At 39.6% G+C, this 15,490-nt stretch overlaps 1 protein-coding gene across 1 annotated transcript in view; it reads left to right on the forward strand.

The window, feature by feature from the left end:
- Positions 1-3,065: 3,065 nt before the first annotated feature.
- nup93 (nucleoporin 93) overlaps positions 3,066-15,490 on the forward strand; it is a 114,427-nt gene continuing 102,002 nt past the window's right edge. The window contains exon 1 of the mRNA XM_048547025.1: positions 3,066-3,152. The gene's annotated coding sequence lies outside the window, so the exon portion shown is untranslated. The remainder of the gene's footprint in view (positions 3,153-15,490) is intronic.

The raw sequence follows: 15,490 nt of genomic DNA on the forward strand, positions 1-15,490 counted from the left end.
TTCAATTCAAAGAGACTCTAATTCTGATCACTGAGAAACCCCACTGTACACCTTCCTTCAGTATAAAGAAAAACATTGATTCACAATTATACTCTTGTTCCAGTCACTCACCCAAATTATTACCCAGACTCTATTAGGATAAGTAAAGTTCACCATGATCTTTATTCCGTTATTGCATTAATCTGTATTTCCCCTGCAAATCTGCTTCTCTGTATCTTCTCCGACTATTTGATGAACTATATAACATACCTAGTATTGCAATGGTACCAACATCTAATGAAATTGATTCTGTTCTTGATCCCTTTAGGGACAACCTCTCTCCAGCACTGTAACCTTAATCAATAGTGTCATTCCAACTCCTTTTTTTCCCTGCTTCTCTTGGCGTACAGGAGTATTTACATCTGTGCACAGAAATACAAAGAACAAAGAAACCAACAGCACAGGAACAGGGCCTTCGGCCCTCCAAGCCTGTGCCGATCAAGATCCTTTGTCTAACCTGTCATCTATTTTCTAATAATTCAGACTTCTGGCATTTCATCGTGTACTGATCCCCAAATAACATCTACGTTTTCTTACTCTATGCTATCTGTCTGTCAAACCTTTGTGCACATTCTTTCTCCTTTCTAATGTCACATTCTGGTTCTCAATCCCCTGCCAAGACTATGAACCAGCTCATGAGAACACATTTCATGATCCTGGTCCTGCCGTGTTGCGGTGCAACTCAACCAGCCTGCATAGAACATGACCCAATGTACCAACAATTTAAAGCTCCTGCACAATCTCGCCAGTTTCATATTCCGCTGATCTATTCTCCTATTTCTATGTGCAATGCCTCTTGGCACTGTGTGTAATCCAGAGATTACTACATTTGAGGTCCACACCACAAGTCTCCTTCCTAGTTTCCCAAAGCCTGAATACAGGATCTCATTCCTATTTCTGCCTAAGTTGGTATCAATGTAGACCAAAGCAGCTGACTGTTCACCCGCTCCCTTTAGTGCTCGGCAGCTGGTTAGCGATATCCTTGATTTTGGCATCAGGGAGGCAGAAATATCATCCTGGATGCACATCCGAAGATGCAGAAAATCCTGTTCGCTCCCTTACTACCAAATCCTGTAATATGATATCTGCACAGAGCAGATAGCTGTGTTGCCACACACTTGGCTCTGACTGCATGCCTGGGGATGATCCATCACTCACACCAAGATACAAAATGTAATATCTGCTGGAGAACAGGATGCACTTCCTGCCTTATCCTCCTCGGCTGTCTCTATCTACTTGTGCACTCTTAACCTGCAGGGTGGCCACATCTAGAAACATGCAGCTGACACAACTCTCAGCAGTTGCTGTTCAATACCCAAAACCAGGAGGTTGAATCCTTACAGCTGTCAACACTTCCTGCATATAAGGTCCTCCGGCAAACAAGCTGTAGCAGCTTCAGGGAAGTATCAGAATATCTGGGAAATATTTCTGCTGCCGATACCCTTTCCTAAGTTATGCAGCTTCTCTAGCCGTCTTACCGACAACTTAAAACTTAACAGGAAAAGCAGGCCTGTCAACCTCTTTATTAGACTATTTCATTTCCCAGGGTTCTTTCACTAGTTTATTTCATAACGTCATTCTAATGGTGTATCTCACCGGGCATTTCACTGGTTTATTGCACTGGATTACGTCCATGATTTAGTTCACTAGTTTATTTCACTGGGTTACTTGTTTCACTGGATTTTTTAAAACTAATTTACTGTCATTAGTTTATTTGCTACACGATATTTTTTGACTAATTTATTTTATGGGATTATTTCACTGTATCACTTCAAAGGATTATTTTACCAGTTTATGAAACAGGATTATTTACAGCATTGGCTAATTTATATCTGTGGGTTATTTATTTCATTAGTTTATTTCACTGGGATATTGATTTAAACGGTTTAGTTATTTCACTGAGTTACCTGTGTAACTGAGTTAATTATTCAACTAGACTACATATGTATCTCTGGATTTTCTATTTTCACTGGGTTATTTATTTAACTGGATCATGAAATTAACTAAATTATGCATTTACTGGGTTGTCTATTTCACTAGATTACATTCTTCACTGATTTATTTATTTCAATGGGTAATTTCACTGGGTTATCCATTCAATTGGATTTTCTACTTCACTGGATTATCTATTTTACAGTTTAATTTGGTGGATTATGTATTTCACTGGGTAATTACTTTCACTGGGTTATCCAATATCACTGGGCTAGTTCACAGGCTTGTACATTCACTAGGTTATCTATTTTACTTATTTAGTTTTCTGGTTTATTAAATTCAATTGTCAAACTCACTGGGTTATCTACCATACTGAGTAATTTCACTGGATTATTACAACAGGTTATCTATTACTCTGGGTTATTTATTTCTGGTTTTATAGAATTATTAATTATTTCACTGATGTCTATTTCACTGGGTTATTTGACTGTAGTAACTATTACAGTGTAATATCTAATTTATTGCGTTATTACACCAGAGAGTCAATTATACTTATTATTTGACTATATTATTTGTTACTCTGGTTTATGTCACTGGGTTATTTAACTGTTTTATCTATGAGTGTAATATCTAGTACACTGGATTACATCTATTACACTGCTTTATTATACTGTATAATCAATTATAGTGGATATTTATATTTACTACACTTGGTTATTTCAACGCATTATCTATTGGACTTTATGATCATTGGTCGATTTTGCTAGATTAACTATTACACTTGTTCATTACACTACGTTATCGAAGACATGGGACGGTTTCACTCCGGTCCCCAGGTCCGTGTCACTCCAGATCCTCCCCCACCCCCCGGGGGTCCGTGTCACTCCGGTCCCCCCGACCCTCACACCGTTTAATTTCTGTTTGACTGAGTTCACCTCTGCCTCGTGAGGTTACAGTCTCATCAACGGAGCCTCTCTGATTGGTTGTTGCGGCCGGCCCGCCGAGACCTTCCGCCAATAGTACCGCCAGTAGCTGCACGTGACGCTTGATGAACCTATGGGAAGGCGGATGTTTGTTGAGGGCAGCCAATGGGAGAGCAGCTCGCGGAGCAGCCTGGGTATCGGCCAAGTGCAGGCGGCAGCTGCTTCATCGAGAAAACAGGCCCGATCCGAGGGAGAGAGGTAATTGCTAGGAGCGGGGTGATTCCCGGGCCAATACCAGGGAGTGGTTAATACTGGGGGAGAGAGAGGGTAACATGGGGGTTAGAGGGACAATACTCGGGAGGAACGAGGGAATTCTGGGGATAATACTTGGTGGGGGTAGTACCTGAGTGATGGAGGAGTATTATATCGGGGGGCGAGTAGAGGGGTAATACTGGGGTAAGGGGTAATAACAAGGGGGGCATACTCGGGGGGAGAGAGATGAGGTAAAACTGGGGAGGGGGTAATAACGGGAAAATATTGGGGGAAAGGGTGATACTAGGGCAATGGTGTTATGGGGGGAGTACTTGGTGGGCAGGAGTAATGCGGGGTAGGGATGGGGATGGGACATAGGTAGTACGGGGGCGGGGGAGATAGATGATCCTGAGGGTCGAGGGCGAATACAGTTGGGGAAGAGAGAGGTAATATGTGTTGTGCAGAGAGATACCGGGAGGGAGGGAGAGACAGATAGACACACACCTGGGGCAGGGGTAACGGGTATGGAGATGTAGTAATGCGGGTGGTGCTGGGACGAATGCTAACGGGGCACTGGTGACAGGGGTATCTAGGGACTATGAGGAGACAGGCTGGGATAAGAGGTAATGGCAGTACTGGGCAAGTGATAGCCAGGTTGGACATTGGGGGATACTAAACATATCCCCTCCGCTGACAGGGCAGGCGGGGGGGGATACTAAACATATCCCCTCCCCTGACAGGGCAGGGGAGTCCAAATCCAGGTCCATCCAAGACAGCAAATGGGGAGCAACAAGTGTTTGACTGAGTTTGAGGAATTATGATCTGAGGAAGATTGCAGAAAGGCATAGGCAAATTTTAAAATAATGTCAGTGCTGTCTCAAAGTAGAGAAGTGACAAACGTGTATAGAGAAGAAATGATAAATGTAAAGAAGTGTCTAAATAGTATTCCTAACAGCAGAGGGGGACAGAGAGATCCAGGGTTATACGTGTTGATCTTTGAAGTTCTGTATGCACTCATGAGGTCATAATAAAGATGTTTACATCCCCTTATGTATGTAGGAATATTGAGAAATATTTAAAAAATTGAGAAATTTTCTAAGAACAGTTGTTACTGTTGGGGTATATGCCCCAATTTATATTCAAGCCATGTAAAAGGTGCAGTGAAGATTTGACTGAAAGGCATCACATGAGAGATTATGAAAGAATGCAGATGTTTCCACTGGAAGTGAAATTCCAGGTCGGAAGGGGAGATCAAATAGAAGTTTTAAATATTGGAATCTTCATAATCAGTGAAAACATATCTGTAAAAGACATCAGTGTGGACCTGGAGGAACACAGCAGGCCAGGCAACATCAAAGGAACAGGAAAGTTGGTGTTTCAGTTCAGGACCCTTCTTCGGTCCCGATGAAGGGTTCTGACCCAAAATGCTGGTGTTCTTGCTCCCCTGATGCTGCCTGGCCTGCTGTGTTCCTCCAGGTCCACACTGTGTTGTCTTGGACTATCTCTCTGAAATAGATGTGTTAGCAATGACACACACAAACCAGTGTTATTACTGATTAAGAAATGGGAGGTATAGGCTGTTGATTCTTTGAACCTTTTCTGCTGTTTGATACGATTGGGACTGGTCTAAGGCAATTCTATTTTCCTGCTCTATCTCCATATCTTTTAATCCTCAACTACCCAAAATCTATTTATATCTTCCCCGAATATGTTCTGACTGACCTATCAGTGATGCCGAGGGTAGAAAATTCCAATGACACACAGTCCTTATGTTTAGACATTTTCCTCTTTGCCAAATGTCCAACTCTGACTTTTGGACTTTCACCTTGTAATTCTAGATTATGCAGCAAACAGATGCATCCTCCCAGCATGTCTGTCAAGCTTTTGGAGAATGTTGCATGATTCAATGAGATCTGCTGTCATTCTCCTAATCTTTAGGGATTATAGCCTCATCTACATGATCTCCTGTTGGGCAATTCTTTCATTGCATCAATAAATCTAACAAAACCTTATTTCATCCCCTTTGAAGGGGGGAAATATGTCCTTCTTTGACTGAGGAAAACAGGGTTGTATATATTATTCCAGATATCTCTCCGATGCCTATAAATTTTCAGCAAAATTTCTTTAAGTGTGAGGTCAATTGGGAGGTTGTTTCAGACAAGGATGGTCATGTGTTCTTGAAACTGACCATGATTTTAAGAAGGGAATAATACAAATGTCGGTAAATTGAGATAATCGGTTAGTGTCATTTGGAAACTTAACATTGGTATGGTTGTTGGAGTGAGAGTCTCCTGTGCAATATTTTCTGTGATATTAGAAAATTTAACTGAAAAATTGAGGATATATTTGAAAGATTTAAGAAGCGTGTAGCAAGATTGGTGAATTAGGAAGGTTTGTTGTAAATGAATTCCTAGTCAAGAATTGTGAAGTAACATCTTTAATGAAAAACAACTGAATTTAGAAATATAACATAATAAAATTAAGAGGTGAGGAGGCATAAATGCAGGTGTACAGTTTGTTAGGAGTGACTAAATGCCATACTATAAGATCATAAGATATAGATGTGGAGTTAGATGATTCAGCACATTGAGGCTGCTCCACTCTTCATCGATCATGGCTGATATGTTTTTCAGCCTTATTCTCCTGCCTTCTTGTAACCCTTGACTCCCTTGCCGATCAAAATCTATCCACTTCTGTGCAAGATACACTCAATGACTTGGCCTCCACTGCCTTCTGTTTGATTGAGAACAGGCAGGTAGTGGTGTTCCTATGAATTTGTTCCCCTTGTGCTTCTAGGTGGTACAAAGTGTGATTTGGAAGGTGATGTCTAAGGAACCTTAGTATGTTAACGTGTAAACTGTTGCCAGGTGGTGTCAATGGTGCAGACAGTGAATGTTTAAGGGGCTGGATTTGGTGTCGTGTGTAACAAGTAACAGTGAACAGCTGTCTTTTTTTTAAATGAGACTTCAGCTTTAGTGATGAGAAGATGGATCATAAGCATAACTTTGGAATGCAAAAGAACTTAATTGAAGATTTTAAAATTAGGAACCATTCTTAATGATTTAAAAATTGAGATTCATCCAATTGTCTGGTGAATACTATACAGTACTTGATTTTTAAAAGTATCATTCGCATGATGTGGAAGCTCCTGGCCAGACCAGCACTTATTACCTATTTCTTATCGCCCCAGAGGAGTTGGTGGTGAGCTGTCTTCTGGGACTGTTACAGTCCTTTGAGTGTAGGTATTATAAAGAGCATTTTGTTAGTTTGAGATGTGATGGAATAGCAGTATATTTCCAAATTGGTATGGTGTGGCTTGGGGTGGGAGGAGGCTGGTAGTGATGTTCGTATGTATTTGCTGTCCATGTTCTTGTGGGTCATTATAAGTGAGAGATTTGGAAGGTGCTGTCTAAGGAGCCTTGGTGAGTTTGCGTGGTGCATCTTGTAGACTGATATTGCTGGGGGATGTCAGTGGTGGAGACAGCAATGTTTAAGATGGGAAATGTGGTACCTTTCAAGTGGAATGCTCTGTCTTGGAAAATTTGGAGCTCCTTGTGTTGTTGGAACTAAACTCATCCAGAGTATTCAGTCACAGTCATGACTTGTGCCTTGTGGATGGTACATAGGATTTGAGGAGTCAGGAGATAAGTTACGTGTTGTGGAATTCCTAACCTCTGACTGTTCTTGTATCACAGTATTTATGTAGCAGCTCTAGTTCAGTTTTTGGTTAATGGTAACTCCCAGGATGTTAATAAAGGGGGGATTCAGTGATGGTAATAGCAAGGAACAATTGTTGGATTCTCTCTCGTTGAAGATAGTGGTTGTATGGCTCAAACATCTTGACAATTAACAGCTCAAGCCTGAATTTTGCTGTAATTTGATGTAAAATGCTTCAGTATCTGAGGTGTTGAGACGGGACTGAACATTGTGCAATCATTGGTGACCATCTTGTCCCTGATCTCACAATGGAGATCTTATAATTTCTGAGCTGAAACGTCAGCTTTCCTTCTCCTGTCATACTACCTGGCCTGCTGTGTTATCCCATTTCAGTTTGTATTAGGTTTTCTGGACAGTAAGTTATCCTCCTAATTCCTGTTGACTTCATATTTGTTCTGGTTCCTCACCACCATGCTCAGTCAAATACTGAATTGGTGTCAAATGCACTTTTGCTTCTCCTCTGCAGTTCAACCATTTTGCCCTTGTTTGGATCAATGCTGTAATGAGGTCAGGAGTTGAGTGACCCTGACAAGCTAAACAGGGCATTGGGGTGCAGGTGCAGCTTTATAGAACTGTTGACATCTTCATTCGCTCTGCTGATTTTAGAATGGACTGATGTGGCGGGTATTAATCAGGTTGGATTTGTCTTGCTTTTTGTGGGCAGGACATATCTGAGCTATTTTCTACCTTGCTAGTTTTGTTGTCATACTGGCACAGCTACACTTGTAAACAAATCAACCACTGAAATGATCTAACTGAATGCTGTATGAACCAATCATTCTAAATGTATTTTTGTAAACTTTCAAAATGTACATTAATTTTCAAACTTGCTAGACCATGTCTAATTGCTTACTACGGGTTTTATAATTCTTGCCCTATTTTTGTCAGTAGGGTGTTAATCTTGCATGCTTGTTATGAGATTCTTGTTATTGGAACCATTTTTCTTGCCAGACCTGAAATATAATCAAAATATGGCTTATCACCCTTTCTGAATTAGTGCCCTGGCTGGAACCTTGGCCTAAATTTTATCCTGGTGTTGGTTTGATTTGGTAACATTTCAGAAAAAAAAATGGTATGGTTAAACTAGAATCTGCACGCTAAATAAAAACTGAAAGAACTGCGGACAATCATTTTGATTTACAACATCCACAGTTCTTTTGGTGTTTATTTAGTATTTAACTCGCTGCCACATCTCTTCTCAGTATGCCCACCTTGAAAAAGTTTTGCTCTCCTCTCCTATGAAGATTTCAGTTCCAATCTTTTTTTCTTTTCTACTGTCATTAATTTCACTGTTGTTCCTGGTGTCTGAACAGGTATTTGCTAAAATTTGTTTCTACAGCCAAATTCCATTCCTCAGTGACTGCCTGTGGCTCAGACTTACCCCATGTAGATTCCAACTCAAGTTTCATCCTTCAAGCTTTGAATCCACCCAGTTCTAGGGAAGGGTTACTGGATCCAAAGTGTTAACTCTGATTTCTGTCCACAGATGCTGCCAGACCTGTTCAACTGTTCCAGCAATTTCTGTTGTTTCAATCTGCATACATCATTTAACTCTTAGGGGAGGCAGTGGCCTAGTGGTATTATCACAGGACTGTTAATCCAGAAACCCAGATAACATTCTGGAGGCCTGGGTTCGAATCCTGCCACAGCAGATGGTGGAATTTGAATTCAATAAAAAATATCTGGAATTAAGAGTCTAATGATGACCGTGAATCTATTGTTGGAAAACCCATCTGATTCAGTAATGTCCTCTTGGGAAGGAAACTGCCATCCTTACCTGGTTTGGCTGACGTGACTCCAGACCCACAGCAATGTGGTTGACTTTGAACTGTCCTCTGGGCAATAAAGAATGGACAATAAATGCTGCCTGGCCAGTGTCGTCTTCATCCTGTTAATGAATAAAGGAAAAACACATTAAGTTGTGGGACATTGCAGGGACAAGACAACAGTCTGTTAGTTTCATTTTTAGGAAAGTGCTGTTTGTCAAGCTAATTCTGGTGGTACCATGCAATGTACCAATGTAAGCTATTATTTAAATTGTTTGATCAAATTAACACCTTGAGGGTTTTTGTTCTAGGTTGCACATTTGCTTATGTATTTAGTCCAGGACATTGCATAATTGTGGTAGAAGATACCTTGAGAAGCAATCTTGTTCTCTTGTATCAAAATCCATGTATGATTTGGCTTCAATGACTGATGATTGTGTTGAAGATTTTTTTGCTGTGTTTTGTTCAGCATACTTATCAATGCTAAATAACTTAAGTACTGATTATACATGCCTGGCTGATTTAGGTGTTAGTATTAATTCTGAATATCTGTTGTACTCACTTTTTTCAGTAGCTTGAAATCATAAACTGTAATCTCAGGAATATTGCCAAACATTCTCAAGGATTATATTACTGACAAGTTAATAGTTTATTCATGTTATTTGTTGGATATAGTTTGTAGAATTGTTGCCATGTTTTCCCATATGTTATTTCAAAATTTTTCAATGTATAACTACTTTTTCCAGAAACTTTGTAAAGCAGTGTGGTGTTAGATAAAGACACATACTTTAAATTTTAACCTGACTTGTAATGTTGCAAAAGATGATCCAGAAAGCCCTTTTATCTAGCAATTCACATGTAACACAAGATTATCTTTTGTGATCTCTTCTGCATGAACTTTAGGATTTTGAATCATTTGCAATCTTGTTAAATTAGTTGAAAGCCCGTTGAAATATTCATGACCAAAATAAGTGATTGCTGAAAAGTTGTCTTTGTGTCGGGTTGTCTAATTTTATTGATTATGACCGCTTGATTTAAAGAAAGTAAGCTGTAAGCATGTTGTGCCCTCTTTCCTTAACTCCTGTTTGTAATGGATGTGGGCATTTGTTTGTGCATTGCGCATTCAGAAGTTATCATGAGTTTTTCCGGTTATTGTTGATTCACACTAGGCTACTGACTCATAATACCAGCTGCTGAGTGTTGAAACTGCAGTTAAATTGTTGCTTTCTACATGTGACTTTTTTTTGGAGTTAATGTTGCATTGCAGAGAATGTAACTAATTGTCACACTTGGCTTAGTTTTGCCTACCCATTGACAAAATTTTGCTACTAATCCCTCATATCTTTATACCCAATGATGGCAGCCTTGTTTTCTTGGCCAGTTACTGACTATCTGTATCTAAATCATTCAAGTACAGCATATTTTCTTTAATGGAGGATTTGGATCTAGACCTTGTCAAATTTTTATTTCAGTGCCCTCCTCCCTTGACAGTTGAGTTTATGAAATGGTACCCGTACCAGAATGATGTTTACTCGGTACAACAATTTTCTCAGCTTTTTTTCATACAGGACCAGGCATTTTTTTAAAAAAGTTATTATATTGCCACTTAATGCATTTAAGTACTATTACAATGTTTAAAAATCATCCTTTTTAACAATCTTAAACGTTTCATCCAATTGTAGTTATTGTGGGTCATCGGCTGGTCAATACAAGAATGCTCTAATTTATTAAATTTTGCTCTTGAATTAAAAAAATGTTCTCATGCTGTTCTTGCGCAGTATATTGAGATCATCTGCTTGCAATGAGACTTTCAGACTTTTGGTTTTCAGTTAATTGAAATATTGATGAATAATAAAACATGAAAGGGATGTGCACTCTATTGCACCACTGGAGGGTTACAGGAGGCCATTCAGGTCACCATGTATGTTCTCTGAAGGAGCAATTTACTGAGTACAATACCCTGGTCACCTCCATGCACATCTTCCTTTTTGGGTAATGCCTTTTTAAATGTCTCAATTAAACCTGTTTTATACCACATTTGGGCAGTGCAGCCCAATTCCTGACCAGTAGCTGCATGGAAAAAACTTCCTTCATGTCTATGTTTATTTTAAACCTGTCATCACAATTTGGTGCCTTTTTGTTCTCTTTCATCAGTGGAAACTGCTTTTCCTATCTCCTTTTTCCCAGACCCCTCAATTTTGAATGCCTCCATTATATCTCTTCTGAAACTGCTCCTCTTCATGGAAAACAGTTCCGACCTTTCCAATTAATCTTCAAAACTGAAGTACCTCATTCACAAAAATATTCATATAAATCTCTTCTGCGCTGTTTTGAGAGCCTTGACATTCATACTAAAGTGTGATGCCCAAAACAGTACTCCAGTTCCAGCCAATCCACATTTGACAGGAAAATTCAGCAAATGAAAATTGAGCTGTCAGTGCTTCAACATTTTGCAGTCAAACAGCTATTTCCTTGATGGCTTGCATTTAAGCTCTAAGCACTAATAGAATTGCTGTCTGTGTGCCAGCCCATCACTCTTCTAATTGATTTCATGCAAGCACTAGATTTTGTTGCCTCATCTTGATTGTAAGAACGTGAATGATCTGTGACCTGCAGGAATCGTTTTGAAAGTGCATGTTTATATTGTGCAAGAAATTTCATTTCAGTCTCAAGCCACTACGACTTAGTGTCAAAATACTTTGTAGTTTAACAAGGCACTTGAATGAAGTTCAGAATCTACAGTATTTTCAGATATTCACATATCATCTTAGAATTGTGGAATGATGCAGAAGAGAAGTAGACCCTTCAAACTATTAAGACAGTGTTGCTTCTTTGGCAGAACTATTTCTCTGCTCTTTTGATGTAGTTTTATAAACATTTCCAGTTTATTTATCGAATTTCCTGTTGAAAATTATTTTAAATCTATTCCCACCTGTCTTTCAGCCATTGAATTCCAAACTGCAACTTGCTCCATAAGTAACTGTTGCTTGGTATGTCTGTTTTGCCTATGTCCTTAAATCTGTTCCCTCTAGTTACCAAACTTTCAAATGCTAGTAGTTTCTGCTGATTTATTCTATCAAAGCAGTTCATGATTTTGCATAGCTGTCTCAATCTTCCCCTTCTCGCTTCTCAGGAGAACAACCTTTAGCTTTTACAGTCTCTCCACTTGACAGGTTTTTCATCACTGCTACCACTAGTGTAAATTTCTCTGCACTCTGTGAGGAGTGAAATTCATACTGAAGCATGGTTTTCAGAATTGAACACAGTTGAGGCCTAACCAATGATTTATAAAAGTTTATTGTAACTTGTCATATAAAGTGTTTTATTCCTCACCTTTATTTTGGGCCACAGTGACTTGGCTGCGTGCATTCAGAACTCGCTTGCCCATGGAAGACAGAGGACATTGGTGGAAGAGTTTCAAATACCAGTGCTCTAAGTCTTAGCTCACTTTTGAGAGTGGGAGGCCCTAATCTGCAGAACCTACTTTTCCAAATGATACTGTTTGATGTTCAGAGAGTTTGAGAGGAAGTTGCAAATTGACACATGACTCTCAGGATTGGTAAACGTTCAGCAAACATTAAATAATTGAACCTGGAGTTGAAGTGTCATTCTGGCCTCAAAATGTTAACTGTGTTTCTCCACAGATGCTGCCAGATCTGCTGAGTTTCTCTCGAATTCAGATTTCTAGTATTTGCTTATTTGCCTTTTATTAAAATAAATGAACCTGGAGGTGAGAATGGTATGGTTAAGAGTTCAAGCATTAATGAGATGCAGCAGAGGAAAACAATGTTAGGGTAGCAAGTAGATAATTTTTATAGGTGGATAGAGAGCAGAAGGGGTCAGAAACTTGGTTGTACAGACCAAAAACAATCTTTTCCAGCCTCCCAATGTTTGACCAGAAGAATTTACAGCTTACTCAACGCTAAATATTGGGAAGACCATTTAGCAATGTGGGTTGAAGGAATTGGAAGGTTTCAACGGCTGCATTGTGTAAATATGAAAACTGATCTCCATGTTTCTGGATGATGCCTATGGATAACCTAGAAGAAGAAAGGAGCAGGCCACCATTCGTGATGGCTTGAAGGTCTTTGTGTACATAGCCATTTTTACAAATGCCCTTTTTGTGTTATCTTTGGCAAAACGCAAATGCATAAATATGCAATTTAAACTCATGGGGAGGAGGATTAACTCCAAACTGACTTGAACTTGTTAGCACAGTTTTCCAGGCATGTTCAGTAGTGTTGCTCAATTTAATTGCTATGTTACTGTCCCTGTCAATGTAATACTTTCCGTCTCCTTCCAAGCTGCACTGTGCCATTCTTTCCTTTCCTCTTTGTCTTTTCCAAAGCTAAAGATACCTTGATCCACAGATCCTTGTTTGGGAAAGCAGCTTTTTGAGTGCAAATTAGGAACCTTCCATTTTTAATTACAATGATGTGCTGATTGGCTCACATTTTTTTAATCATTGTGCTATGATTGACTCAGCACCCTGGATTAGTGGGGAGAAACTTGACTAGGTTCCTATGCTTGGTTGTGATGTGGTGAGGACCAATTTGGTTGAGGATGTTAATTTCAAGCCTGTTTGTAGTCAGAGCTTTATAAAATTATCTGGTGGAGGAGGTGTGAATTCCTCCTTGGCCAAATACTCATGGTTTTCAAGTGTGCATTGTCAAGGTGTTGTGTGTTTGGTTAATAGTGCATAGCAGTATGAACGAGCAGTAGAAACACAAATGCAATGGACTGCATCTACAAAAAAAAATTAAGATGTAATGAAGATCTGCTTTTGTATATGCTTGTGAGAAAGAGGCATATTTCCTACTCTGCCTTTTAATAAGGTCACGACTGATCTTTTACTTCAGTTCCACCTTCCCAACTGTCCACATAACCTTGCACCCGCCTTAATGTCTGAAATTCTACCAATCCTGTTTTGAGTGTGCTCAGATCTGGTATCCTTGGGGCTGTCTGGTAGTGAATTTCAAGTATTCAAAACCCTCTGAGATAAGAAATGTCTTGACTCGGTTCTCAATTTTTCAGTATGTGGGTCTCTTCATTTCTCAAGATAGTAATCAGTTTGAAAGGCTGCCAGTGCATTGATGCTTTCTAAAGGGAAATCTCCAACTTCTCTCAACAAAATTATAATTCCAGCAGTCAAAAGAAAAATGCTGTGGTTGCTAAAATCTGAAGTAAAAAAAGTGCTGGAGAAACTCGGCAGGCCTGGCAGCATCTGTGCACAGAGAAACAAAATTAATGTTTCGAGTCCAGTTTCACCACTAGCTTCCAGCACAGCTTATGATATTGTGGCAATACGTGTGCTGCCCACATTTACCTAGAGGTGTCACAAGGAGCTACATCACTGTCACTGTACTGGATCAGGATTTACATTTTGTGCTTATTTTTCTCCGTGTAAAGGAAAGTGCTGCTCAGGAATTGTGTTCCACAACCAAATCAATACCAAACCTAACATCCAGGTTCCTGTGGCTGGGAAGTACACTGGCTATATGAGCTGCATTGCAGATTTTGTGAAAAACAGTGTTTGCTCTCTTCTGAGTGCTTAATATTTAATTTCAAAAGTGTGCTTTCTCCTACCAAATCAATTCCAACTACCCTGGCACTACAACATATGATTGCAGATGAACTGAGTTCGGTAATCGTTTTGTAGTATTGGAAAATTGTTGATCTTAGCCATTTTCTGATGTGTTCTCTGTGTAAATATGTAGTGAGCTTCATAATCAGACTATCCATAATCGCAGAGTATTTGTTGGTACTGTTGGCAAATTTAGCAGCCATACGTGTAGCCAAATAACTGATTAACTTGATCTGCTCACGTCCAAGAGGCTGGTTGAAACCAAGTTTTGTGGTGCTGTGATGTCCCTGTTTGTCTTTGCAGCCTAGAACGGCTTCAGGTCCTGCATGTTCTGTAATGCTTCCTTGCGCAATCCAAGCCTCAAAGTCTACTCCTAGTAAATTTAACAAAGTAGACTGCATATAAATTTAATTCAGTTTCCTTTTAATTTTTTGAAGGCACTACACTTAATATTTTTAATTACAGATGTGAATTGAGCTGAATTTGGACAAGCTGGATGAGGAAGGAAGAACTGACGTGAAGAATATTATTGAAGGGTGGGGAGATTTACATTTTGAAAGGGTGGTGAATAAGGTTTTAGGGAGGCAAAAGATGAAGGGAGGGATGGGAAGTAAGAATATTTGAAGTAGAGGAAAAAGGCTGATCTCGCGAGGGAAAGGGGTTTCCTTCATTTCAAAAAGGGGAAAAAAAAGTTGATTTCAGCTTGAAGCATGGGGGAAAACATGGTGCAAAATCACAGGACTCCTTAGTTTTTTTTCCAGAGAACTAGGGAATAAAAATGAAGTGAGTCCAAGTTTAGAGGACAAATGAAGGGCATCTGCAATTAAATTAATAGTTCAGTGATGATGTAGGCATATTGATAGCAGTGAATGGGTAGTTGAGAAGTGATAGTGTCGTGATGATAACAAGGTGACTGGAGGTTGGGGGATGTGGTGGGAAGGTAGGGATATGAAGAGGGAGATTATTTTTCCTCCCACCCTCTCCAAGTTCATCCTGAAAGTCTCAGGAACTGTTTGGCTTAGCACAGTGCACTGTGCTTTCTCTCCACGCCTGTCAGAAAGGAAAATTTAAAAACAGACTGTGACAGAAGGAAGTACAAAAAGCATTGAGGCAAGAGCAGCAATAACTACCTGGCAAAAGTTCTCCCTACTAAAGCAAAATCTTCCATTTGCTTGGGGCTCGCAATGTGACAGAAAGTTGGCAGGAGCTCCTATTTCCACATTTCTAATGGAAACTCCTGATGTCAAGATGTCATGCTGCTTCTTCTTGGCTGTTTC

Source organism: Stegostoma tigrinum, chromosome 16 (assembly GCF_030684315.1).
Source record: "Stegostoma tigrinum isolate sSteTig4 chromosome 16, sSteTig4.hap1, whole genome shotgun sequence".
Lineage (NCBI taxonomy): Eukaryota > Metazoa > Chordata > Chondrichthyes > Orectolobiformes > Stegostomatidae > Stegostoma > Stegostoma tigrinum.